The sequence below is a fragment of the Bos mutus genome, chromosome 18, assembly GCF_027580195.1.
Source record: "Bos mutus isolate GX-2022 chromosome 18, NWIPB_WYAK_1.1, whole genome shotgun sequence".
Classification (NCBI taxonomy): Eukaryota; Metazoa; Chordata; class Mammalia; order Artiodactyla; family Bovidae; genus Bos; species Bos mutus.
The window spans coordinates 21,446,157-21,473,528 of record NC_091634.1 but is presented as its reverse complement, the minus strand read 5'-3'; the positions used below and the strand labels follow the sequence as shown (position 1 = coordinate 21,473,528).

Here is a 27,372-nt window from a genome sequence, read left to right as displayed (position 1 = left end):
CCATCTTTTCTGGTGGAGGCAGGACCGGATGGCTTCCCAGGAACCACTATGCCTCAGAACCGGCTCCCTCCTCCTTGGGTCTTCATCTCTTTATGGATAAAAACTAATGATCGGGATGCATTCCTTGTTAAAGGGTGATGATTTTGCGTGTTCTTCCAGCAAGGAGCTTCCTTTCTTTACTGACCAGCAGATTTCTTGATCATCTCTGTACTTAAAGAGAAAAGTCTGCTAGGTGGAAGCAATGAATGACATTATTCTTTCTCCTTATTTAAACCTATTTTGTGGAGTTAGCTTTCCCCCACCTACCCAGGATGAAATCTAGAAGTCAGGGCTGGCTGTATTGCCGCAGCAGGTATTTTCCTCTGGGCTGGATGTTTTTTGGAGTTCTCTACAGACTGCCTCGCATCTTCAGGGTGCCCCCACCTACAGTTTTAGAATGTTCTCTCTGCTGGGTGCCAGCCTCTCAGACACTGGCGTTCCACAGTGAACATCCAGTCTCTTCCTATGGAGGTGGTTTTGTCCTTCCAGTGGCCTCTGGGGCCAAGTTCTTTTGCTGTGGATTTATGCAGGGGCTCCCTTCCATAGTGACCCACATCTGTACCTTGGGAAACACTTTTCATTTGTTCCCAAATCCTCTGGAAGTAGAACCACTCCCCACACAGCTCCCCGCCTTGGCCTACCATCCTTGCAGCCACCAGCCTTATGACTTTTCTAAGCTGGGTCCTACAATGACCTCGTGTCCCACTGATGCCAAAGAACATGGGACAGGCTCATTTTGAGTCTCCGTTCATTAAGCCTGAAGGGGGAAGCAGCCATTATCCCTCCTCGTGGAAGGAGGGCTGATGACCACGGCACACTGGCAACTCACCCCGAAGAGCTACTCTACTGTACAGATCCCTGCCTTTTCTAAGTCAGTCCTTCTAGAACCTCAAGTTGGGGGCTAGTTTGGGAGTCTGGACACTTCCTTGCCAGCTGGCATCTCACTTTGGTTAAAGCAAGTGTTAATCCCTGTCGTTTAACCCCTACTCCCTGGGTAGTCTTTTGGAGCATCCATTTAAAGAGCAGAAGAAACACAAATTTTAACATCCTGCTCACTTGATTATCAAGAAGCTCTTCTTAGAATCCAAAGTAAAATCTCTTTTTTTCTAGAATTTTAGGCCCTTTTTTCCTTCCAGATGCTTGGTGAGAGCAGATTAGTGTTCACTTTTAGCGACCCTTCTTGTACCTAAAATTGATGAAGCCTGTAGTAGATTTTCCGGGATTTGCCTGGAAAATCCCATGGATGGAGGAGCCTGGTAGGCTGCAGTCCATGGGGTCACTGAGTCAGACATGACTGAGTGACTTCACTTTCACTTTCCACTTTCATGCATTGGAGAAGGAAATGGCAACCCACTCCAGTGTTCTTGCCTGGAGAATCCCATGGACGGAGAAGCCTGGTAGGCTGCAGTCCATGGGGTCGCACAGAGTCGGACATGACTGAAGTGACTTAGCAGCAGCAGCAGCAGCAGTAGTCTCTCACACTACTCTTCTGAGGAGGGCTGTGTCTTTCTTTGTGATGAGGGTTAGACAGAGCAGCAAGGTATTTCCAGAAGTCCTGTGCAAGGCCACTGCCATGTGGACAGAATGGCCGGCCTCCTCCCTCTGTCCTTCTCTCTTCTGCTGTTTGTTTAGGACATCACAGCACAGCATAAACATCCGGTGGCTTCTTCGTGGACCACCCAGAAGTGGACCAGCCAAGCCCTGAAGGCTCTTCCCGGAATGTTCCAGTCAGAAAACCCTGTGGGGCTGCAGAGCTATCCTGTTGACGTGGCTCCTGACCTCTGGGGAATACCAAGGCCGAACTTGATGGAGGGCCTGACCCTCCTGTCCAGTGTGGCCGGTTCTGTCTAAGGCCTGTACCCTGACCCAGACCTCTGCTCCGTTTAGCATGCCTCCTGCGCCTGTCACGATGGCCTTTAAGGTTCTGACATCCAATACCACTCAGCCCTCTGACTCTCTGGGAAGGAGATCTTGCAGACTCCAGGAATTGGAAGGTAGCCATAAGGCAGACTATCGCAAGTGCAAAACTTAAATGTCTTTCGGGTTAAGAGCAGGGCACACGTGTACTTTGCAAATGAAATCTTCTTCCAGTTAATGAATTCTTTATTCAGGTATGTCAAAACTACCTAACTAGCTTTTAATTTCAGAGAGACCTGGGTTCAATCCCTGGGTTGGGAAGGTCTCCTGGAGGAGGATGTGGCAACCTACACCAGTATTCTTGCCTGGAAAACCCCCAAGGACAGAGAAGCCTGGCGGGCTGCAGTGTATGGGGTTGCAAAGAGTCAGACGTGACTGAGCGACTAGGCACAGCACAGCAGAGTGTATTTTTAATTCTAAAATTTCCAGTTGATTTCTTTTATAGATTCCAATTTTCTGCTGAAATTCGTCACCTTGTTATCTATTTCTTAAATTTATTAATTACTATTATTTCAAAGCCTGTCAAGTCTCTAACTTAATAGCTGTATCTTGTGTGGGTCTGTTTCTATTATCTATTGTCTCACTTTTCAATTCTTATTTGCATTCATTTGGTCTTATTTCATGGTGTGCCTGGTAATTTTTTACTGAATATCAAACGTCGTATTTATAAATTTTAGGTCGTTTTAGCCTCTAGATTGTCACTGTCATATAGGAAGAGAATGTGAGCCGTATATGTAATATTAAATTTTATAGTAATTACATTAAAGAAGTACAAAGAAGCTGGTGGATTAGTTTTAATAATATATTTTATTTAATATCAGATGTCCAAAATACACCTGAAAATGTAACTGATATAAAAATATTTGTATTTTCTGATTTTTTACTAAGTCCTGGAAATGCAGTGAGTATTTTATACTCACAGTACATCTCAGTTCTGACAAAGTCACAACCCAAGTGCTCAGAAGCCACCTGTGGCTTCTGACCACCATATTGGAAAGCACAGCGGTAGACGATGCTGCAGCCTTCTAGGCCAGATTTACGTTTCCAGTAGGCCTTTAGTCAAGGGGAAGATCAAACCGGTGTGTTTATTTTCTATCTGCCCTTACTCCTAAGCATGTCCCTGCTGGGGTCATAACTGCAAGCCCTGGGTATTTACCGGGTAACTTCTAACTTTACAGGCCCTAGATTCTAACGTTTGTCTCTCTGGTCCTTTGGAAACCTCTGCTTAGCTTCTCAGTGTCTCAGCTGCCATTTGTAAATTCACAGCTACCTGCAGGGGAAAAGCAGTGCCAGAAACAGGCCCTGCTCTCCTACCCCCGTCTGGCTAGAATCTGGGCCCCTCAAGTCCTGGATTCTTTGATAACCCTCTTATGCCTAAAAATAATTTACACACACACACACAATTTTTTGATGCAGTTTTTCTATTTATTCTCATTAGAACAGTTGATTAGATACAAGTCTTTTGCCATAGCCAGAAATAGAAATAAAATAACATCTTAATTAACTGAAAACATATATATATATTTTTCTGTTCGGCCATCAGCACTGTTCCAGCCTTTAAAAAAAGACTTATATCTCTGGCCCTGATTCAGCACAACCAAATCCCTGGGGAATAAGATTATTTTTCCCAATTCTAAGGATTGGCAAATCAAGGCATAATGAGTTTATTCCTAGGAAGAATCACGGCCAAGATCCAAACCCAGTCTGTCTTTGTTCTCAGCCCAAGAGATTCCCACCTGCTCCACACTACCCACCTGCCTGGTAGGGAGGTACGCTGAATCCCCATCTCTGTGCAGGCCCTCCACGTGGAAACACAGAGAAATAGCAGGATTGGTAGTTATTCTGGGCAAAAGCACAAGAGGCACGCTCAGAGACACTCATTTCCTGTGTAGCGTTTGTAGAGATGCTACATTATACCAGACCTTGTGCTTGGTCATGTGGGAGAGACAGGATAATGTCCTTCACAGCCCCACCATTGAGGGCATGTTGTTTACCTGCTCGGGTCGGGTACCGTGACCCTATCAACAGCACAGAGGCAGCGCTCTGGAAACCTTACAGCCCTGTAAGGCTGCACAGGTTCCCACGCACGTACGGCTCCTGTCCCAGCTTCAGTCTGGGTTAGTTACCTCTGCGCTGGCAGCTGGGACCTGCCTGCACATAGGGCTGATGGCATTTCAAGTCTGTGCTTAGTCTCTCAGTCGTGTCTGACTCTGAGACCCCATGGACTGTAGCCCGCCAGGCTCCTCTGTCCATGAGGAGTCTCCAGGCAAGAATACTGAAGAGGGTTGCCATGCCCTTCTCCAGGGGAATCTTCCCAACCCAGGGATTGAACCTGGGTCTCCTGCATTACAGGCAGACGCTTTACCGTCTGAGCCACCAAGGAAGCCCCATTTCAAGTATAAAATAACTCAAATAAAGGATTTTACAATGTGAGTGAACTAAGATCTTTGACATTAATAGAAATTTTAGTTTTTAACAATAAATATCCAGGTTAATTTGAAGCTTATTTTTAATTCACTGCTTTTAACCTAATATGCTTTCTTTTTTTATAAAAGAAATAAACTTGTGTTTTCTAAAAATAAGAGCAACTTTTACCATTTTCTTGTCTGATTATTGAAAAATAAGAATGTTTCCCAGCCATTTCTCACTGCATTAAGACTGCCACAATTTGAGTTGATTTCCTTTCAGGTTTCTTCCTGTGCCTGCCTACTACATAACTATAAACATACCATACATATGACTTTGCATGTAATATACACGTGTAATATGAACATTTCCTCATATTATTAAAACTCTTTATATGTACAAATTTATGGTTGTAATTAAATATCCTATTTGGGATTTTATAGTCATTTCTCCTATTGTTGAATATTTACGTGGTTTCATATTTTTTTTAATATTATAGATATAACGCAAGGGATGTCTTTGGACATGAAGGTAGCCCCTTTTAATCCCCCTGTGCTCTCACATTTCAGATGATTTTTCAAGAGCAGATTACAAGAAATGGAGCTAACGCATCAAATAATAGAATATTTTTGTGCTCTTTAACTTATTTTAAGCCTTGAATATACTCGGCAAATGGGCAATCCCTTCACCCCAAATATCAGATATAGTGCGAGGCAGGAGGACTTGGGCAGCTCCTCGTGGTGAAGACCCAGTGCTTAGCTGAAGGTGGTGAGTCCCTAAAGAGCCCCGAGGTGTGAGTGAAAGGGACTCCGATCCCCAAGGGCTAAGGGTAACATTAGTAAACCAAAGGAAGGCCAGTGTGAGGGGAAGGGAGATAATCAAGCAGGAAAGCCTTTTGAGAAGAAAGTAAAATCAAGTCTGCTGGAATACCTCACTCTCCCTGTGGCTGTAGCGATGGGGCTGTTGCGGACATGGTGTGTATATCGAATTTTGGCAACTGAATCCCATTTTAGACGCACTATGAGCTAAATCCTATTTTAGATTGACTCATATAAGGAACCCCGTGGTGACTCTATAAATCAGAAAGTTCGTTTGCAATGCAAATTGGCCCTTTCCTAAGTAATCTTCAGCTCCTTAATTTTACAAATTGTATATTGTAAATTTTTTATTTTTGTATATTGGTTTTTGCAAAGTACACTTGGAGGACACCGGGGGTCCATTTCAGCCATGGGGCTTGTGGGTCGCTGTGGGAGAAAGTTCTTCTATTGGATCAACCCCTGAGGTTGACAGCCTGTCCTTGACCTCCAGCTGTCAGCTGAGTCCCGACGATAATGAAATCAGTCCCAGGACCAGCAAATTGAGGAGGAAGTGCCCACAGGTTTGGAGGAGACTGACAGGTGTGGGGTGGATGGGAGTTCAGGGAGACGAAAGAAAGCTCACATCTGAGGGTCCTGAGCCCCCTTAGGAGAGGAAAGCTGGATAACCCTGCAGTGTGACTGAAGTTTCCGAAGGAAGCCTTGGCTACCACAGGTGCCTGCAGGGGTTTCAACTCTGACAGCAAATTAGAGCCCACTTGGAAAGAGAACTTGTGCTGCAGAATGTTCTGGTCTGGTTGAAGCCAATGATGTAGAGGGCTTTGTTTGAGGGTGAGGCAGACGAGCTGGCAGACACCTTCTTTGACTCCTTCCGTGGGGAATCAAAAAGTGTTAGTAGACTGGACCTCTTTGCCAGGCACACCGGAATGGAAGAGGCGGGGCTGCCGGGCACACCGCCGCCTCCCCAAGGGACAAAGCGGAGGCCTTTGATTTACAATAGCCTCAGCTTTGGGGTTTTCTTTTACCCTTTCCTGTCAGCACCAAGATGCCACGGAGTTGGGTCTTAGAAATTCAGCAAAGCACAAAAGTCATGTCTTAAATCATGATCATGTTTAAAGTATTTCAAATGACTGATGTGATTTTGTAAATAAAGCCAGCTTTGCATAAATTAATGGAAATTTGCACTGGGTAGCATGGGAAGTTACTTTCCCAAGTTCTTAGGGATCCTGTGGCAGGGGGCGCTTCTTCTCCTGCTGAACTCATGAGTCTAACCTTTCCAGTAAGGTGGTATCCTTCTTATCAGGTTTGAGTGCTGGAAACTGCTAAATGTCACTGAACTTTGCAAGTTGCTGTGTTTGCTGAGGCACTGTTCAAACCTCAAAACCTAACTGGAGGCAGAAGTGGGAGAAACACCCCAAGACCTAAACTCAACTTTGGGAAAATTTGATAAGAGCCCCATGAGCCACATCCCCGCTGGAGCTTGTTGAAAATTCACACATGTATCAGTAATTATTTAACAATCAAGGTGTCCTAAACTTTTCTACAGTGTAATTTACATTGATTTCTTCATTTTACATGTAGTAATTAATTTTGTCTTACTGACAGATGATTCTCAATGACTGATTTCAAGAGACGTTCCTGACAGGTACTTTTTAACCCTTTGTTGTCTTTCGAGGGCCTTATTGTACTCTGGGGTGGTGTTACGGGCAGCACAGGGATTTCCAGAGCGTTTGGGCAACAGCTATGTGGAAGCGGGAGGTGGGAGGCAGTTTACATGTAGCTCATTGGTCTGTTCAGAGTCACTTTGGGGTGGAGCTTGGGGATCATATAGGAAGGGCTTCTGTCTCCCACTGTTAACTCTTTACTCCCTTTAAGAGCTGGCACCTATGGATACTGTCCTAGACCATGCTTGAATAGGCTCCAGGGTGTAAGAAGGATTCTCTAGTTTTAGAAGACAAAGTAGAAGTCCCTAAATTTACTTTGAATGAAAAATTGGGAGATTTAAAGATAATTATAAGGCAAGTATTTGTTTCTGTACATATCTTTTCCCTTATAACACATGAGAGTTCTAAAAAGTCCCTGTAGGGTGGAGAGAGCTGCAGAAATGACCATTACCTGTGGTGAAGCCACAGATCCTAAGCCAGTCCTATGTTTCAGTTGTATCTGGACAATGAGTGCTTGTTCATGTCCGTTATCTCTAGGACATGTTGGCAGAGGGACCCTGATGTCAAAACAGCACAGGTTACAATTCTGCTGTGTTTCTTAAAAAAAAAAATTCCTTCTAACTTTCATCCCAGTTTTATAGATTCTGAGTGTTAATTCATAACTCTTGGATTTAAGACACGGGCATATCCAGGTTAGAATTACAAAAATGGGGATGGAAGTCACAGGGAACCTTTCTTTTTAAAATCTGAATTGTGACTGAATGTGTTGCCCCCTTTGCATTGCGGGTGATGACCATTGGGCGATATTCTTGCTATTGTTAATGAGGAGGATGTGTATCCTTCACTTTGCAACTTTCCATCTTAAGTCACATTTTAATATTAATGAATGATGGGAAAGGTAAATGAGGTTCAAAGTGTTCTAACACTCACATGTTAGAACCTACGTCTATAGCTATATCTAGTCATAACTTTATATGTAGAGAGGCGATTTCAGCCCCGATCCTGTAGGTGAGTCTTACACGTCAGTGGGTGCATCCCACTTAGATGGCAGTGACCACCCTGTAGCCTGGAGCTTCCCCTAAAAACATACACTTCTTTCTGACCCCAAGTATCATTTTTGTGCTCCTAAGAATGAAGAAGCATTTGTCTGGCAAATACTAAGACATTTTTGGAGCGTTCCCCAGGCCTTTGCCCAGCCTGGTTCTTCCCTGGGCCACACTCTGGTCAGAGTTCTAGGACAGCAGGTCCCAGATCTGGGTCACCATCTTCTTTAGGCTGTTGCTGCTGCTGCTGCGTCTGTAGCTCTGCCTCTGAGGGCAAGCTTGGGCCCCTTTGGGGATTTCTGTCATTATCATTCCTGAGTACTGTGTCCCTCGATATTTCATCAGAGAAGGTGCCAAGATCTGGCTTGGCTTGCAGTGACAAAGGTCTTTTTGTGCCTCATGGTCTTCTGCTTTGCCTTTCATTCCCCAGGCATCTATTATAACTGTAATGTGACTAAGGGGGCCTTTTATCCCCAAAGTGCCTCCCAATATTTCCCAGTAGAAAATAGTTAAGTTCTTCTTTTTAAACCTTCCATTTCCACCTACTTGTGCAGAACAGTCTCAGGATATGTGTGAGCATGTGCACGCATGTTCTCACCTGTGTGTGTACCTGTGGTGTGTTTGTGAAGGTGTGTGTAGGTATGTGCTGTGTGAATGTGGGCCTCTTTGCAAGGCATGGGGTGTGTTAGAGTGTCCCCATGAGGATTCCCCTGGAGAAGGAAGTGGCAACCCACTTTATTCTTGCCTGGGAAATCTCATGGACAGAGGAGCCTGTCGGACTATAGTCCATCGGGTCACAAAGAGTCAGACTCGACTTAGCAATTAAAAAACGTGTAATGTATGAGTGTGGCTGTGGATACGTGTGCTCTGGTGAGTGGAGGTGTGTGCATGCCCGCATGTGAGGGTATGGCAGTGGGCATCAGAGGGTGCTAGTGTTGAGCCGTCCAGGTCATCGGGCTTTGTCTCCTTAGTCATATCATAGCCTCCTTCTTTATTTGTGTTCATTATTCACAGGGCAATTAGTGGCTATGCCTGTCCCCTTGTTGGTCACAGTCTCATGGTATTTAGGAATAGTCAAGTCTTCACCAAATGTTAGCAAATCCTTCCCAATGCTATTGTCCGTATAGCATGAACTGGCACCTGCCCTCCAATACTACACCTGCAGGAGAAATTCATCACATTTCAGCACATTTCCTAAGCAAGCCTGCTGATGCACTATGTTAAAAAAATTAATTAAAAAAATTCAGATCTCGGGAAATTCCAGCAGTCAGTCTCCTCCCTTTATCCTAATCTCTTCATGGTAATGCTCACAAGTACCCTCGGTCCAGACAATTCTTCATTCATTCTCCACCCCCCACCACACTCATACCCAAACTCCCCACCGCTGGAGATTAGCCTTTTGTGAGGCAGTGCATCAAAAGCTTTCTTAAAGTCCCAGTAAATTATACCCCTGGTTTCCCTCTTCAATTCCTTTTTGTTACTTTTTCAAAATATTCTATTAGTTTTGTTACGTATGATCTCCCTTTTGTGAATCCATGCTGAATATCTTTAATTAAATCATAACTTTCCCTATTTTGTCCCTGATTAGTGTTTCCAATATCTTCCCCACCGCTCAAGTCAAGCTTACTGGTGTTTAATTTCCTAGATCTCCCTCAGAGTCGTTATTAAATATAGGTGTTGCATAAGGGCTCTCGTCCACTGCTGCATCTCCCATTTCCCAGGGTATTTTTAAAAGGTATTTGCTAATCGTTCCCCCGTCTCCTCACCTCCACTTGCACAAATTCTAAGATGGTTCCCATCTGGTCCCAGAGTTATCAGTCTTCAGACACTCTAATTTCTTTCTCACCTGTTCTGCTAGGATGCCTATTTCCTTCAGAAATGTTTTCCTCTCCTTGGGAAATGCTTGTCTGTTACTGGCATCTGCTCTCTCCTTCCCTTTACGGACATGAAGGCAAGCCTTCTATTTTTTTAATTTTCCTTAGCAGTTGTCACCCCTCATTTCAATATACTATGCTCTGTGTCTCCTTGCATCTTTAGAAAAGCATTGCAGACTCAGGCCCAGCACTACCTTGCTAAGCCCCCCAATTTAGAAGTCAATATTTCCCTTCTCTAGGGGTGATAGCATCACTGACTTTTAATTTGGGGCAGGGAGTGCTGACTCTTTGGTAGTTAAACTGTTCTTGATGCCCTCAGCTCTTCTAGGGGAAGGGTGATATCTTGAGCCCCGCCCCCCCTCCACCCTGACAACCAGTACAAGAGGAACCTCGCTCCCACGGCAGCTTTCAGGAGTTGTAAAGTTTCCCAAGGGTCATTTTGCAAACCTCTCCTCCGGGGTCAGCTTCCTGGATGTGTTTTCCATGGGTGTTTTCCTTTCCCCCATCCCAAGCTGTGCTGCTGGTTTCCCTGTGCCTGATGGATGTGCTTCTGTCTCTCGTGGCTCCTCCAATCTCAGGCCATATTGTGGACTCACCTCATGAATCTGCTTCCTTCTAGACCTCCGTTCCCAGGACACAGACTAAAGGGCTGCCCGTGGAGGGTGCACACCCAGGGACTTTCAGACGCTGGCACCAGCAGGTGCCCCTGTGAAGGGGTGGCCGCAGGGAGGGATTTCGCATCCCCGCCCTGAGGACTGGGGAAGCCTCTTTAGATCCACTATCCTCTCCTAGCATGACCTCGTTTCCTTTTCCAGCACATACAACCCAGATCTGCACACTGAAACATCGCTCTCAGGTTGTAAATTCTACACCAAATCAAAAGGCCAAATCCTTCTGTAAACCCAAGGGCCGCTCGACCTACATAATACCAAAGAGCCTGGCGCTGATGGCTATCGTGGGGCCCGCTGGGCAGGGGGAGGAGAGGTGTGAGGTCCGTGCCCTCCAGGGCAGGCCACTGGCTCGAGTCAAGTTGCAGAAACAACATCAGTCAAAAATTTCAACAAAGTAGGTATGTGACATCAATAGTCCTTTGACATTGTTTTATGTCAAAAGGCACACAGCCTGTGTCCCGTATCCTTCGTCATGCAAATGATGGTAATTTGCACGCACAGAGGGATTTGAAATTTTAAAAGCTTAATAAAGGCTGTGTATACACACACACTCGAGCCAGTTTTTAAAAACTGCATTTAATTGAGTCAAGTAGCATGTTACTTTGGGGAAAAATGAAGATCGTTTATACTGGTTTTTTTTTTTTTTAATTCAAAAGTCTTTTTAAAAAACTGATTGTGTGCTGTAGGCTAGTTGAGGATCCTGCCCAGATGCAGCAATGAAAAGTAGGTGGGCAGGCCCCCCGAAGCTTTGGGGTTTCTTTTTCACCCCTACAAGTATGTCTCCATCGAAATGGGTCACTATGCCCTTGCCTTGGGGTTGTGGAATGGGATGGCCTATGCCTGTAATTCTACCATTCATCAAGACCCTGAGACCGGGGACCCAGAACCTCGATCCACCCACCTCAGTGAGCCCCCCGATGGGGTGCACTGTCTTGTGTCCGCTTCTGAGTGCCTTTCCCACAGCAATTTATAGATGGACTTTGTAACTGAAAATAAGAGACACAGGTGCTTCATAATAATTACTTGCACATTTACAGAATCGGACATTCTGTCATTTAATAGACCTAAAACTAAAAAGCTTTTGTCTGTGAAAGGTGACCAATAGAAAAAGGGTTTGGATTATATGATATCCCATAACTTAATCATATGGCTCTTAAGAGGGGGACATACACAGCTGTGTCTCACTAATATGCATGCAATATGTGTAAACTGATACGCTTTAATCCTAAACTTGTTTTTAGCAGGAAGAAAAAAGCATTTAGATGAGGAACATTAAGATTCAATATTAACCATTTTTTCCCCTTTGGGCAAAATTATTCATCACTTGATATTTATTAAAACAGCATTTTTTTTGCAACAGTGAGATGGATCCTCCTGAAAAATTTCCAAACATCCTCAAAGTTATGTGACAAAGTGAAAAGGGGAGAACAGACAACAGCCTCCTTTTGGCCACAGAAAGACAATGGACTTGAAGGACAGACATTTGTTCTTTTCAGGCTCAGGAGTCATCCTAACCCCTTAGACCTAGGGCTGGGGCAAAGGTTGGAGTCATTTAGGAGGGCTGTGCTGTTGTCCGCCTCCCCTATTATAAATATTTGATTTGTCCATGTGCTCTGATGTTTGAATTGTTTGTTTGTGCTGGTTTAATCTAAATTATTTAAGTGTACTTTCTTTAATAACCTTAACCAAAAGAAAAAAAAAAGAAAAGAAAAAAGAAACTAAGACAAAGGAATTGTAGATTAGAGACTTTATTTTCAGGGCAAAATGATACGGATAAGTGAACATCAACTGACCAGAAATTATTTGCTTCTGTCTGTTAGACACGTAATGGAGTCATTTAACTAGTCAAATTAGGAGCTGCAGAAATGCACCATGCTTCATTACTGAGTTCGAATGGGCACCATTTTACATTTACGTCAAAAATTATCTCATAGCAAATTAATGTTTTCATTGTGCTGAAACGCTGAAGCTATGCAGTGTTAGCACCACCTAGAGGCCATTGCAAAAATACTTCAAAGGGATCTACACCCAAGGACAAGATCATCAATAGATTAGTTTTAGGGAATAGAGTCCTGACCCCCTTTTCAAGTAAGAACGTAGTCAGTGACTCTAATTAGCTGAGTTTGGCTTATGATGTGAAGTTCTGAGAGTTCTATGAAGATTTCCCTAAACTTGGCTTAATATGCAACGTGCTGAAATGTTTCTGCAATTTTCCACCCTCTCTCCGTGTTGCTCTTTAAGTCTTGAAAATATGTTTGTTTGTTTTTTCTCACTTTGCTTGATTTTTTTCCACCTTCAGACTTGGATTATATAAAAAATCTCAGATTTTAGCTGAAATAGCATGGTAAATAAACAAGGAGAGTTTTTTCCTCCCATATTGTAAGTTGGCATCATTATAATCTTTCTTTTGTTAGTAAAAAACTTGCTATCTATGGAAAGAGGCAAAAACATGACATTGTTTCATCTTAAAAAATACTGAAACTAGTAAATTTTCTGTTCACATAGGTTATAAAAGGTTGGTAGATTTCTCAAGAATGTTGGTTTCTGTTCAACTCAGAGAGAAATCATTTAGGATAAAATAGCAAACCCTCCCTGATACAAATATTTATTAAAATGATGTGTGGGCATTCAGTGACTCTGGGAAGCCAGAGCATACTGTCAGAGCAGAAGCAAAGGAAAAGATCAAAGCATACAAATAGCATCAAGAACTTGAGAATATTTCAAGACAACATTGATGTCTAAAATATATGTGAATGACTGCATAATGATCGAGGCAGACATATTTCAAAGTACAGCCAGAATCTGACCTCCAACTCGGAGCTTTAAATTCTCCAAAAGACATCTGTTTTCTGAGAAAGCCTTACCTACCGCTGCTCCATATAAAGGGAGGAGCCTTGGGCTAGGTGGGGAGCTAACAGGTGGGCGGCCCTCATGGGTTTCAGGTTCAGGACACTGAGAGGGCGTTGCGGGACACCCTTCCTCTGAGGGTGTAGCAGGTAGGATTGCTCCGGCTCCAGGTGAGAGAGTCACCTGTGTTTCTCAGGTCAGGGACGGAACCGGTCTTCGCATGCTTCCCTAGGGGGCGCCCCACGTGCAGCATCTCTCAAGGGTGAGGTGGGTGGGATGCACCTCTTAGCAGTACCTCCTTTCAGAGAGTTGGCTTCACCCCTCTGGCCTCCGTATTCTCCCAGCTGCTATTCTCCTGCTACTTAACTTTTTCAGCAAGCAGAAGCTGGGGAAAAACAAAGTGGCAGGTGTGATTTCTAAACAAAACAGAAAACTCTAACTTAAAAAAAGAGAGGATAAGCATAAGTAAATAGAATAGCATCCATTGTATTCTTAACCGTGATTCACAAGTGACCATTTTTAATTAAAATGCTGCCTGCCAACCTCTTTGCAGACCAAAAAAAGAAAATTTCCTCGGAATGTTATCAACTCTCCAGTTTCTGCAAAGATGTTGTATTTTCAGATTTCAAAGAGAGGATCTCCTTTTGAAAGTAAATAATTGTTGGTGATCATATGAGCCTGCTAAGTACAGTATTTTAAACCCATACTGTGTTGAAAAGTTCAAGAATTTTGCAATGACCTTAGGGCCACAGATAGGATAATGAAAGATGGAAAGATGAGGGCAGGGTCTGAAAGCGAGTTCTCTTTTGTTCTAACGGAAGCTTTTTGTGTGTGTGGCTTAAGCTAGTGGTTCAATAGAATTTCTTTGAAACAGAAACAAAAAATGTTAAGAGCTGGTTACAAGTACTCTCGTCTGCTCTTCCCCTTAAAATGCAGGGAGAATTTTACCTCTTCTCATGAATCTTGTCTGCTGAAATGTCTCAGTCTTCATGTTATGTTTACCAAGGCCAGGCCGGAGGATCCGATAATTTATAACCATTCCTATTGGGTTTTATGTAATAACTTTGGAACTCATATAAAGTAATGATCCACAAACTCTTTTAATGTTCATTATAAAATATGAAATATTTCTCAGAACCATTGCAATTATGTGACCAGACATAACTGTTTCACACATGAGTAAATACAGGGAGGTTTAACATAACTTTATTATCTTCCTGTCTTTTCTTCTCATTGATGTGATAATACTGTTTTAATATTTTTCTAAAGAAAAGTTAAGTAATTTTAGAATCTCTACTGAGGCCCGCTTTATTGGCTTTTGTAATAGAACTCTCAAATCTAATTGTATTTATGCTCAGACTGACACCAGTAAATGTCGTGAATGGAAGGGAAATGCCCCCAAAGCTGTGTATTCTCTAATTATCAATAGATGTGTCTCTGCTGACAAGTTCTGGGGATTTGGGGAGAGTCGGAGAAGCAAAACCGCGATGGAGGCACAGCCATCAGAGGCCCTGCAGATGCTGAGAAGGGCTTTTCTAAGGGGCAGATGAGCCCCATTGTTCTGTACTCACCACGAACCTTTCCTCCTTCCCTGTGTTGCGACTGCCTCACCGGGGCCCAGAGCCAGCAGCATGAAACTTCTCGTACGATGGAAGGCTGATCTCCAAAGAGAATTATTCCTGGGATCCTGTCCTGGAGATTTGAGCTGAGTGGCATCAATCTGGCTGCTTGACCTTTCTCTGGAGTGTGACCCTGGAGGTCAGCTGTCCATGGTGTGACGTGTCCTGCAGTGGTGGAAGGCAGTGGGCAGTGCTCTGTACCCTCTCTTCTTACTCCCTGTCTGGGCAGCCTCTCCTCTGCCACCCATGTCTTTATGACTACAGTGACTGTTTCTAGTCTGAAAAGTGAAAGCGATATTTGCTCAGTCGTATCTGACGCTTTGCAACCTAGGGTCTGTAGCCCACCAGGCTCCTCTGTCCATGGGATTCTCCAGGCAAGAATACTGGAATGGGTAGCCATTCCTTTCTCCAGAGGATCTTCCTAGTCTGGTACCTGGAAAAGATTGAAGAGGGCAGGTTGTATGCTTGGGTTTCTGCATCTTCTGGAAAAGGAGAAGGTTTCATAGTGTCAACCCGTTTCTCTTATTTCAGTTCAGCTCAATTCAGTTCAGTCACTCAGTCATGTCTGACTCTTTAAATGCTCCTCCAAGTCTAATGTACAAACCGGTAGCCATGTATCTATGACTATGCAGATTCTGATTCAGTGGGTCTAGGAAGGGTCCAAGAAAGGGCCTTTCTCATCTGCTCCTGGCTAAAGCCCCTTCTGTGGGTTGCCCTGGCCTGGATTCCTCGTCCACCTTCTCCTCACTGCTCTTCCCCTGGAGGTAAACAGAGCCGACGGAGAGTCTAGAGGGCAAGGTGAGGCCCTCAGAGTGGCTCACATAGGATAACGGGAACCAAAGTGTAGCCTGGGGGTTGGATTCCGCTCACAGATGTGTTTTGTTTGGCTTGTGTGATATTTACACTTTTGTCTTTGATTAATTGCAAACATTCTAAAACTGTGAAGTTTTTACTTACAAACCCAGGTTTCCGGGTTCTCCGGAGAAAGTGGACTATCCAGGGCAGGTGATGGAACTGGATGGGGGGCTCGCTTTAGGGACACGTGGCTCTCGCCTTCCCCAGGGACCTACCTGCCCTCGGTGCTCCACCCTCTGTACTCAGCTCAGGCTGCCCTGCTCAGTACACAGCATTTGACAGTATGGCCCATCCAGGAGGTCTTTCATTAGAGTTTTTAGGACAAGAACCCACGCTAACCTCAGAACCCAGACTCTTCCCAAGTGCTTCAGCTCTGCCTCTGGCAATTGCTCCTCCTGTTTTAGGAGCTGTTTGAGAGCTCCATTCTCCCAAGCAAGCTGCTGGAGAGCAGGAAACTCTCCACTAATTAAATGTCTCGAGAACCCCCCTCCCTGAGGCCAACACCACGTCTGAAACAAGCGGGCATGATGTGCAGGCTCCCTGGCAGCAGGTGTGAGCCAAGGGCGGCTGCCCAGGCTGCGAAGGTTCCAGAGGTGCACGGAGCCTGCCTTTCCCGGGGGGTGGTCGGCTGCTGTCCAGTTCGCAGGTAGGCAAGTTGGGGGCTTGTCACAGAGTCGGGAATGTTCCTTCGTGCTCAGAAAACAAACTGTGGCCCCTGTCAGCACCCGCATCCCGTGCTCACTCATCCTCAGCCACCCCTGGAAGCCAGTGGGCTGCGTTGGAGTTTGAGGTGGCAACAAACAGCCAAAGTCAACATGTGTGGTTGCTATAGCAAACAAGGTGGAACACTTGCATGCGCAGGTTTCCCATGACCGCCCCTGGTTGGGGGATGACTTTGAGGGAAAACCAAAAGGCTCTTTGGCTTCCCCGGGCAGCGGCCACCTTGGCCTCCCGTTCCTCTAGCAGGGGACGGTGGCTGCTCGAACTGGTCACCACGCTGCTGCTGTGCTGACTGTGCTTGGTTTTCCCTGCGTGAGGACCGGCAGCCCAGCCTCCGAGTGGAAGGTTGGACCTGGCCCTGGCGGATTTGAGAGCCAGCCTCGGGGCAGGCCCTGCTGAGCTCGGGGCAGGAGCCTCTCAGGCAGTTCAGCTGTGCCCACCCTCCAGTCCTGAGCAAAGACTGCTTCGAGCATAGACATTTTTATCCCTGAGCAGAATTCAGGGGCAGAATCTCTCTCTCTCTTTTTTTTTTAAAACTGTTGCATACTGGTTAGACACGGGTCTTCCTGCTGCCAAATTCCTCAAGTTGCCTTCCGCAGCGTGAACAGGTGAAGGGGTCCTCCGCTCCTGCAATGAGCTCCGTACATCCAGGGAGTCAGAGGCTCACAGACGACACTCAGGTCTTCTATCTCCACTCAGTTGCTGGTTAGGTAGATCTCACTTGAATTAAAATTTTCACTTCTTCCTTTTTCAAGATCAATCGTTTTATAAGATCAATCGAAAACAATTGTTTCACAGGTGATGTGTAGTTTCTGGACTGCTCAGTGACAGAGTGCACAGAGATAGCCACGCTCCAGCTTTCTGAATCATCGTCTCAGAGGATTCTGCTCAATGCTGTTTGTGTATACGGACGAGGGAATCTATCATATGTTGCACTCAAGGAAAACGGCACCCAGGTATAACCACATGCAAAAGAAATGCCATACCCACTGCAGGGCACACTGCTAGGCACGGGGAGCTGGCAGCCAGGGAGTGGCGGCAGTCTGGAGAAACTAGGAGGTAATCAGCCCTCATCCCCAGAGTGTGCAGTCTACTCGGGGAAATGAAACAATAACATGCATATAAGTTAAATGGATATCTGAGACAGTGAATGATAAAGTCAGAATAAATGGTGGGGAAGAAATAAGGTTGGGAGGAGCAGGAGGGCATTGAGCTGGGTCTTGAAAGACGGGGCGTCTTTGATGCAAAACAGTGTTTTAAAGCTTCATGCAAAGAAGGCAACTAGCAAGGATGTGCTCTTGCCTTTAGTGGCCTTTTCTCTTCCACCTTCACTCACGTCTGACAGTATTTGAAAGGGCTCAGAAATGAGGCGAGTTCTCTTAGCTTCAACAAGTCACGATGTTCTAGAGACCTACCCTGGGATCCCTCTCCTGCCTGTCCTTGGTATGACTCTAAGGAACAATTGCCTGGCCTTCTGAATTGGGACCTACTTAAAATAAAATGACTGTGTTTTATATGATGAATTCAATTCTTTTCTAATGAATTTTATCAGACTGCTCTTCTGAGCACAGTGCAATATGGCAGAGCCAGACTATTTTCTAGCATAAGAAAATAAATTAATTTAGGATTTTTTAATCACATTAAAACAATATTAAAACTCTGGCGTGTCTTTTACTAGCCCTTCGCTGGAGCACACTGTGCTGTCGTTGACAGCCCAGCCGGGAGATGCACTGTGGTCTGTCCCCTAATGTTGCTCGTAGCGTCCGTGGCTGTGGGTCTCGTGTATGTGCACGGGGACAGCAAGCTAGCTGCTCTGCGGCTTGCTCTCCAGAGTCAAGAGGTGTCATGCCATCTCGGCAGGGATGCAACCACACATGTGCTCTCTGGTCTGTGACACTCACGGCCTTCCCTTCTGTCTCCAGACAGCTATGCCTGTCATCTTGTTACAAGGCTCCACAGAAAGCCGGACTCACCCCTAACACGGCAGAGATGATGCAAGGCTACCATGTCAAGCTTATTCGATGCCCTGCACTTGGGAGCCTTGGTCTCATTCCTTAACTCAAGGGAGCCTGCCTGCTTTAGATGGCCTCTACTTGAACCATGGAAATTGCAGGGGAGACTTGATGGTGGTAGGCTCATGGCCTGATCGGAAAGTGAGAAGCTACTTTGAAGGCTTTCCTTTCACTTACCTTGTCTGCTTTACAAAGCCTCCCTTTCCTGGAGTTAACTCACAGTTAGTCTGTGGCTGGCCCTGATGCAGTATAGGGAGTCAGAAAGTGAAAGTGTTTGTTGCTCAGTTGTGTCTGATTCTTTGAGACCTGCGTGGACTGTAGCATGCCAGGCTCCTCTATCCATGGGATTCTCCAGGCAAGAATACTGGATTTCCATGAACTCCAGGGGATCTTCCTGACTCAGGGATTGAACCTGGGTCTCTTACATTGCAGGTGAATTCTTTACCATCTGAGCCACCACAGAAGCCCATAGGCAATCAGAAAGGGTAATATTTCATCTGAGATACCATACTGATGGTGCCAATGCTAGTGTTACAGATGCAGAAAGAAGATATTCAAAACATGTTCATAAGTTCTCCCAGTGGCGTGTCTTGGCCATACTTGGCAGACCAGACACTCAAATCCAGGAATGTCCTAGAAAGTAGAAAGCATATAAAAGAGTAGTCAAGAGCTAGGGACTGGTGCCTGATAGATTCCAACTAGGACGTGATGCCCAGGAAGCAACTGAACCTCACTGAGCTTCAGTCTTCTTCTCTGTAAAATGAGGATGGGAATAGAACTTCCCTCAAAAGTTCATCACTCTATGGAATTTCAGTATCCAGAGGCAACAAGATTCCAGGAATATGAGATGGGGGCAAAGTCCAAGAGGACCCTCTGCTAAAGCCACTGCCCTCCTGTTTTCTGTGAGGCCACTGGCTCTGGGCCTTCTTGTCCTTCACTGGCCCTCCCTTCTTGGTGATTTTTCTGACTCCTCTTCCTCATTCGCCCTCCTTAGGCTCTTCGTGGTTCAATCCTGACCTCTTCCTGGGAGATCCTATCCTTCCCCATAGATTCCACCACATGTCTGCTGGTGGTTCTCAGGCCCCAAAGCTTCAGCCCACTTCTCTTCTCCAGAATGTCTACTCTAATATGCTATGGGACTCCTCCATGGGGAGATCTCACAACATCAAACTTAGGCGTTAACCTTGATTTCTCCCTTTCCTGCCATCTAGTCCACCAAAAAGCCCTGTCAATCCTACCTAAAAAATGAACCTAGAATCTCTCTTTCCTCCATCTCCACCCTTCACAGTGGGTGATCATCGTCTCTTACTTGAGCTATGCTTAACTGATCTACTAGATCTTCCTCTAAACCAACTTGTACCCTTAAGCTAGAGTGAGCTTCTAGGACATAAATTATTTTTTAACACCTTTCAAAAGCTTTCCATCCCCTTTGGATTGAAACTCAAGGCCCCTTAGCTACCAAGCCCAAATGATCAGGTCCCTACACAACCTTCAGCTTCATCTCTCAGGCTCTGTTCCAACTGCATGGGTCTTCTCTCTGATCATTAAACCCTTCTGGCTGTTTGATACCACAGGCTCTTTGAGTACTCAGTTCTCACTACCCAGAATGAATGACAACCTCTCCCTTGACCATGCACACATACACACAGCTTTTCATGGCCAGCTCCTCATTCATTAGGCCTTACTTGAAACATCATGCTCTCAGGGAGGCAGTTACCGACCATCCATCCAACAACAGCTCATCACGCTATTACTCCCTCTCAGTCCCTTGCTCTCTTCTTTTTGTTGTTTAGTTGCTAAGTCTTGTCTGAATCTTATGATCCTTGGACTGTAGCCTGTCAGGCTCCTCTGTCCATGGGATTTCCCAGGCAAGAAACTGGAGTGGGTTGCCATTTCCTTCTCTGGGGGGTCTTCCTGACCCAGGGATCAAACTCACGTCTCCTGCATTGGCAGGTAGATTCTTTACCACTGAGCCACCAGGGATGCCTGCTCACTTCTTAGCAATTGTTTTAAAATGTGTGTGCTTAGTTTTTTCATCAGTTTTGGGTCCAATTCTCCCTCCAAACTGAGAATCGAAGCTGTCAGAGACCTTATCTGTCTGCTTATGCTTTCATACTTCTGAATACCACAATGTCCAACCCACAGAAGGGGTTTAATAGTATTTCTTGAATGAAGACATGAAAAATATGCACAGATACATAAAATAAAAAGTACTTAAGTAAGCATCAGTTTTCACTCATGTTTAGAATCTGTTTCTTGGGTCCAGACAGTCATTTCTTAGGTGTGCTTATTAGGGATGTCGAAGACTTCCAGCGGAATCTAACTTTACCAATTGCATGGGGTTTTTTCAGAGATTCCTTACAATAAATAAGATCCTCTGAGCCCCTGTGAAATGCTGGAAGTGAGGCATGCAAGTGTGGCCTCCAGGATGAACAGCTGGACCTGTCCTTCTGAAGAGAAGACTTAGTCTCTCTCCCTGACCCCCCACCCCTATTTAGCCCAGCGGTGTGTGTGTGTGTGTGTGTGTGTGTGTGTGTGTCTGTGAGTATAGATGGTGATCCTTTTTGACAGATTGTTAGCAATTTTAAAATCTCCATCTTTACCTCCTGTGAAAAGCCATAGATGACAAATATAAGGGATTTGTTAACAAGTGTTAGTGATACCTGTGGTCACTCCACTTCTCGGTGGAGACAGGACTACTGGTTACTTTGGAAGAGAAACTAGGAGGAGGAAGACCCACATGATGCTGACAATTCAAGAGCCAGTGTGTAGAATGCAGCTGTAATCCCATCATCCAGGCTTCCCTTGCAAAAGTGACCGCATTTTGGAGCTGGCATCTTTCTGAGAGGCCTTGCTTGACGAGTTTATCTGTGAGTTGTCACAAAGAAGCTGTTTCTAGTGTTGGGAAATGCTTCAAAGTTGGCAACCCTGGATCACAAGGATTTTTCTCCACCCTGCCATCTCCTTGTGTAGTAGTAAAAAAAAAAAAAATAATCCTTTCACCTTGGGGACTCTGATGTTAAACTATATAAATGAAAGAAATTGACTTTGAGCCTAAAAATAAATATATAACTCAGAAATAGCTGATAAACTAATAAATATCTATCACCATTATATTTCAAGATTTCCCAAAGATATCTGAAGAGCACTTAATTGTTACTGAGTAATCAATTATTCAATTAACCCTCTTCTCATTGAATATATTTTTGATACAACTTTTTGAAGCTTCAGCTTTAAAAGGTTCCTATTGATTGAAAGTTTCATGGCCATATGGCCTGAATATTGGATTTGTGCCATCATGATTGACAGTGGAGGCTGGTAATCACATGCAAATATTTCAGATGGTGTGAGTTTCAATGATGAGGCTAAAATGGTGATGCTCATTTTATAGATAAATATATTTATGCACCTGTGAATGTATATACATACGTACTTACGTACACAAAATCTCTGCCTCCTGCACGCACTTCCCCAGCCTTGTGCATTCACACGCAGCGACTGCTTCATTTAGTACAAACGTTGACCAAATACAAGCCCCACTCCAGACGTGAGCCCAGCGTTCCAAAGAGTAACTGCATCATCTCGGAGGCCACCCGGTGATTCAGTGATTCGAGTTTTGGAAGTCTTCTATTTAAACAAGATAAGAGACTGGCAATGCTCTCAAATGCAAAAATTAAATTGCATGAGGCTTAAACTTGCAGGTTGAAAAAAATCATTTCCATCCAAAGGGAATCTTTTCTGCTGTTTTGTCCCATTTTATTTTTCTAGAATCTTCTTGGGTAACCTTAGGTTTGTCAGAGCCCGCATTGACTTCTTTTCTTAATTTAATCCTTCTCCCAACAATAGTTCAATGTGTGAGTGTGTGGAATTAACAGTGGTTATGATAATCTTGGGTGGTACAAGTAATATATGCAAAGAAATCTCTGTATTGTGTCACGTGGGCAAAGGCTGAGGCTACTGTAGCAGGTTCTGAACTCATCCCTTGAAATAAGTAGTTTCAAGCTTTCTGGAGGCCAAGGAAGAAATGTATGTGTTAAATAGATATAAAATATGCAACCCCTTTCGCCCAGAAATTCCACTTCTAGGCATTCATCCCAAGAAAATTACCTGATGTGTGGGGAAAGATTTTTCTATAGACATAATAATCATCACATCCCTTAAAACAGGGGAAACTTAGAAAACAACCCACATGCCCAAGAAGAGGGATAAAGTTAAGTAAATTAGGTGCCTCCACAGGAAGAAACACCATGTAGCCATAAAATTATATTGCAGAGGAATAATTAATGACATGGAGATATATTGACAATACCTATAACATTTAGTGAAAAGCTGTATTTGAAGCATAAATTTTGTAAAAATATATATTTCTACATAGAAAAAAAAATAAAAAGATTGGATGATTTTACATTTAAAATGCCCAGGGGTCATTTCTAGGTACTGAGAGATGGTGGGAGATTATTATTCATTCTGTCTTTAAGCTTTTATTTTCCACATCTTCTATATATTTTACTAACGAACCCCTGAAGATCTTGAAATTAGCATAGTTTCATAGCTCAGAGCTTACATTATTTGATGCACCCAACTTTCTTGAAAATGGTTTGCGATTGTGGAGACTCTCCTGACCCATGTCCAGCCCGTGTTTTAGTGGTCTCGCCTCCCAGCCCCCGCTTCACAGCATCTCCTCGGAAGCCACAGTGCTGAGCTGTGGGTGCTAAGACGGGCCCCCCAGAACACAGTCATAATCAAGATATTAGCAAAGAGTTTCTGTCCTGAAAAATACCATAAACAGGCTCGGTTTGACCTCCTTAATGCAGGAGCACTTTAGTAATCTGCGCCTAATGATTTTTTACATTAAACCCCAGCTTGTGTTGGGCCCTTGTGAGGCGCAGTAATTTAAGAACAGTCATTTCGCACATTCCGATCCCATTATGTTACATTGTTACTGAATAAAGACTGGTATTATGTTGCTCCCATAAAGGGCAGAAGTGGCCTGAATTTTATCTGCTGAACGAATCAATCTGGATTATGTCAGCTGAAAAGAATTGCGACTGCAGACTCTCCCGCAGATGGGGGGGACAGGGTTCTTTTTTTTTTTTTTAATGTATCTGTTAGTTCTGAATACATGATCTAAGATAATACCTTGTGGTGACTGAAAAGTAGTTTTTCTCTCTTATTTTTCAGTGAGGAGTGTACCAATTATCATTTCAACATCATGTATTAGGAGATCAATTGGGGACTGAAAGCCATTTCCCCATGTTAATACTCTGCTGTATTTAAGCCGCCCTGACGGCCTGTCGGGGCTGTGGGAAAAAGATTGAGCAAATAATGAGGAAAGAGCTTAGAAAAAAGGCAGAGGGTGGGGCTTGGCAAGGGATGTGAACTATTCATCAACAACTCAACAAGGATGATGGAAATAATAAGTTCCCCTTAAAGAAAAAGGGGAAAGTTTTTTCTTTTTTTTTTTTAAAGAAATAGTTTTCCCTAGGTGGGGGGTGGGGGGAAGAAAAACACATTTAACCCTAACTTTATCCTGCTTCTCCATGAACTGATTTTAAACTTCCTGAAATCAGCCAATGCTTCCCTTTGAAATGGATAGTGCACGTTTAAACAGGGTGCATTCTTTAGCAATCAGTTTAAGAAAACAGTGTCTAATTTCCTGTCCATTTGTGCAAATTTCTTAGCATGTGGCAGTGTCATTTAATATCGAAGTACAGTAATGCTCTGCTTTAACACAGGCAAATCCTTTGCGTGAAATAATTTGTGTGATCTTTGAACTGACCATGAATAAAATCAAGTCCTTACTCTGCACCCTTATTTATACGGTAGAGAAAACCTTTGAAACCCGAAGCCCTTCGGGATATGGTTTATGTATCCAGTAAGTTGCTTAAAATAATATAACTCTGTTGCATTTTATAAGTTTCCCCACACTCCTCTAGTCACCATTATGCAACCCCTTCCAAATATTTACCTTAGAAATGAATAGGCTTTTCTAATATTATTGTGCTCAGAGTTGCTAAATTTCCATTCAGCAGACCTAATTCCGCCATCTGCAAAGTTCTAGATTTTATAATACTTATAAGCTGTTTCTAATCTATTTTTACTGCCTTGTTCTGTCCTGAAATGTCAAAGAGTGCAGAATAGGTCTTGGAATTAACATGACAGTTAAGAAACTTGGCAAGGTTTTACAGCAGATTGTGACATTAACAAAATACAAAGGAGAATGGTGAAATTAACATTAATGTATGCTTGAAGACACTATAAAAATCTATATGTCCATGATCGGGGAATTAAAAAATAGGCATGTTTTTAGGATGATGCTATTAAAGGCAGATCTTTACTATGAAAAGAAATTTCCATATGAAAAGCAACTTACTAAAAGTAATGCCGTAATCCCTTCTCTGGAATGAACAACAGGTTTATGGTCCTAGGTCAAGTAGGCATATGGCAGTCTCCGGTTGCCAATTTTTTTTTTTTTTTCCCCTAGGCTTCTTTAATCTGTGATAAAACTGCTTTGAAAGCCCTAATAGCATTTTTTCACAGCTGTGAAGGAGATCATATGATAGATGTACCTAGAATGGAGATCGTTTGTTTAGATTCACAGATTGAGAAAATAAATCACTTAGAGCCCACTTTTAATTTCATCATGGGAAGGTTTCAAACAGTGCTTTCTAGAGGAATTCATATCGTCTCTCTCTCTCTCTCCCTCTCTCACTCTCTGCAGCTGCCAGAATCTGCCTGTCCGGGTGGTTCCTTGGTGATTGTGGTTGTATACACTATAATAATTTTGACCTTGGGCTGCTCTTCTAGGAACACTGTGTTTCAGGGACGTGGAGTCTTGGTGTTTGAATCATGCTAGGATGATTCTGAGGACTGGGTGAATATGCAGACTGTGATCACATCACTGGACCTAGACCCCGGCTCTTTCTTCTGTCTGTGTGATCTCGGGCCAGCTACTTAACTTCTCTGAACCTCAGATTCCTCATCCAAAAAAACAGCGAAACAAAAACATTGACTTGTCCAGCGGTAGTTGTCTTAGAACAGCATATGTATATATGAAAGCCCCTACCACGTAGTAACTGTGATTTATGCAGTTGTTTATGTTTTGAATTTAAGAGTGGGAAAACTCAAGTGAGGGTGGGGGTGGGGGAAGAAAATCTGGGCCTTTGAACACACTCTGCTTCCTGTGGAGTCGGTGCAGCTGGCATCAAAGAGCATGTTCTGCTATAAAAATCTCTGATCCTGTGTGTCCTCTGGACACCTCCCAGCCGGGAGTGCTGAACCCTGGGCTGCTGGCCCAGTTCTTGGATCCAGCAGCTCTTCCCTTAACTGCTCCAGGCCTCCACATATCCACCTGTAAATAGGGCACAGGGCCTCCCAGATGGCGCTAGTTCTAAAGAACTTGCCTGCCAATGCAGGAGACATAAGAGAGGCGGGTTCGATCCCTGGGTCCGGAAGAACCCCTGGAGGAGGGCATGGCAACCCACTCCAGCATTCTTGCCTGGAGAATCCCGTGGACAGAGGAGCCTGGTGGGCTCCAGCCCATAGGGTCACAGAAAGTCAGACAGGACTGAAGAACTTTGCACACACACACACAGGGCACAAGCATGCCTCCTTCAGGGGCTGGGAGAGCAAAGCCAGTTATTCAACAGAAAGCGCTTAGGATCAAAAAAAAAAAAAAATCACTTTTTTTTAAGAAGGAGAAAGTTTAAAGAACAGTAAGTAATGCAGTGTTTTCTGAGCTGTCTAGAGGGGGACGACTTGGCTCTGTGCTGGCCATGGAGCAGGTCCCAGGAGGTAACTCAGCCCAGCCTTGAGATGCTGGGTCCTGTGCGGGGGGAGCCATTGCTGCCCTTTCCTCCCTGCCTGCCTGAGCTTGGGGTTTTCCAGGGCAATGGGGGGCACTCCTGGAATGAGATCCTAGCTGTCTGTCTGAAGGCCCAGGACAGGTAAACTCTGGATCTCACCTAGACTTGACATGTCACATCAGCCCCAAGGAGCCAAGCCCGGTGTTCCTCCAGCTGGACAAGGCACTCCTTGTCCAGTGAGGGACGGGCAGCCATGAGGAGCGTTTTTGGGGCCCTGGTCTCTTGGGGGGTGCCTCCTGGGCAGTGGGCAGGTTCACATGGGGTCAGAGGGCTGAGGGAAAAGGAGCGGTCATTGGCTAGAGGCAGGCGTGTATGCAAACACATGTGCAAGTGTGCACACTGACTCCTTATGCTCCAGGAGACACTGTCCTCGGCACGCCCTGCCCCTCCCAGCAGCGGGTGTGGGCCTGCCTCCCTCTCTCCTCATGGACACAGGCACTGATGCCCTAGGTGCTTCTTATCCTTGATGCCTTGGGTCACTTGGGGCCCCCCTTCTGGGTTCCTTCTCAGATCAGGTCCTGGCCAGGCTGGGCAGCCTCCTCTTCCGCACATTCTACCTGATCCTTTCCTGGAGATGCTGGCCGGCGCTGGCTGCACTCACCTCCTTCCACCAGCAGATGGCGCCCTCTGCTCAGCAATGAGGCCCACACGTGCGTTTAGGATAAAATCCAACCTGTTTGTCTCCCTTTGGGCACCATGCAATCTGAGCCTTAGGGTGGATGTTCTCGGAGCAGCCCTGTGTCCTGCATAGAAGCCCAGGCCTGGGGGGAGGGCGGTGTCACGTGTCTGGTCTAGTTCCCTGCTTCAGGGCTGGGGCTCAGGGATGTGTTTTAATTGCTTCATTTGCTTAAAAATGAACTTACCCACATTAAAAATTCAAGGTATATAACAGAGCGTAACAGGCAATCTCTGGAAATGTCAGAAGACGCAGTGACAGGGGTCCCATGGCCGCTGAGCCACAAGGGGTCAGCACTGAGTGCCCTCTGTCCCCCGGGGCAGTCTAGGCGCTCTCGGATCGGCCCACT

At 44.7% G+C, this 27,372-nt stretch overlaps 1 protein-coding gene and 1 non-coding gene across 5 annotated transcripts in view; one reads left to right on the top strand and one right to left on the bottom strand.

Annotated features, from left to right (window-relative positions):
* ZNF536 (zinc finger protein 536) overlaps positions 1–27,372 on the top strand; it is a 449,051-nt gene that overhangs the window by 377,810 nt on the left and 43,869 nt on the right. The gene's annotated exons all lie outside the window — the stretch shown is intronic.
* TRNAY-GUA (transfer RNA tyrosine (anticodon GUA)) lies at positions 4,268–4,339 on the bottom strand. Its single transcript has one exon. It is a non-coding gene; the product is annotated as a tRNA-Tyr (tRNA).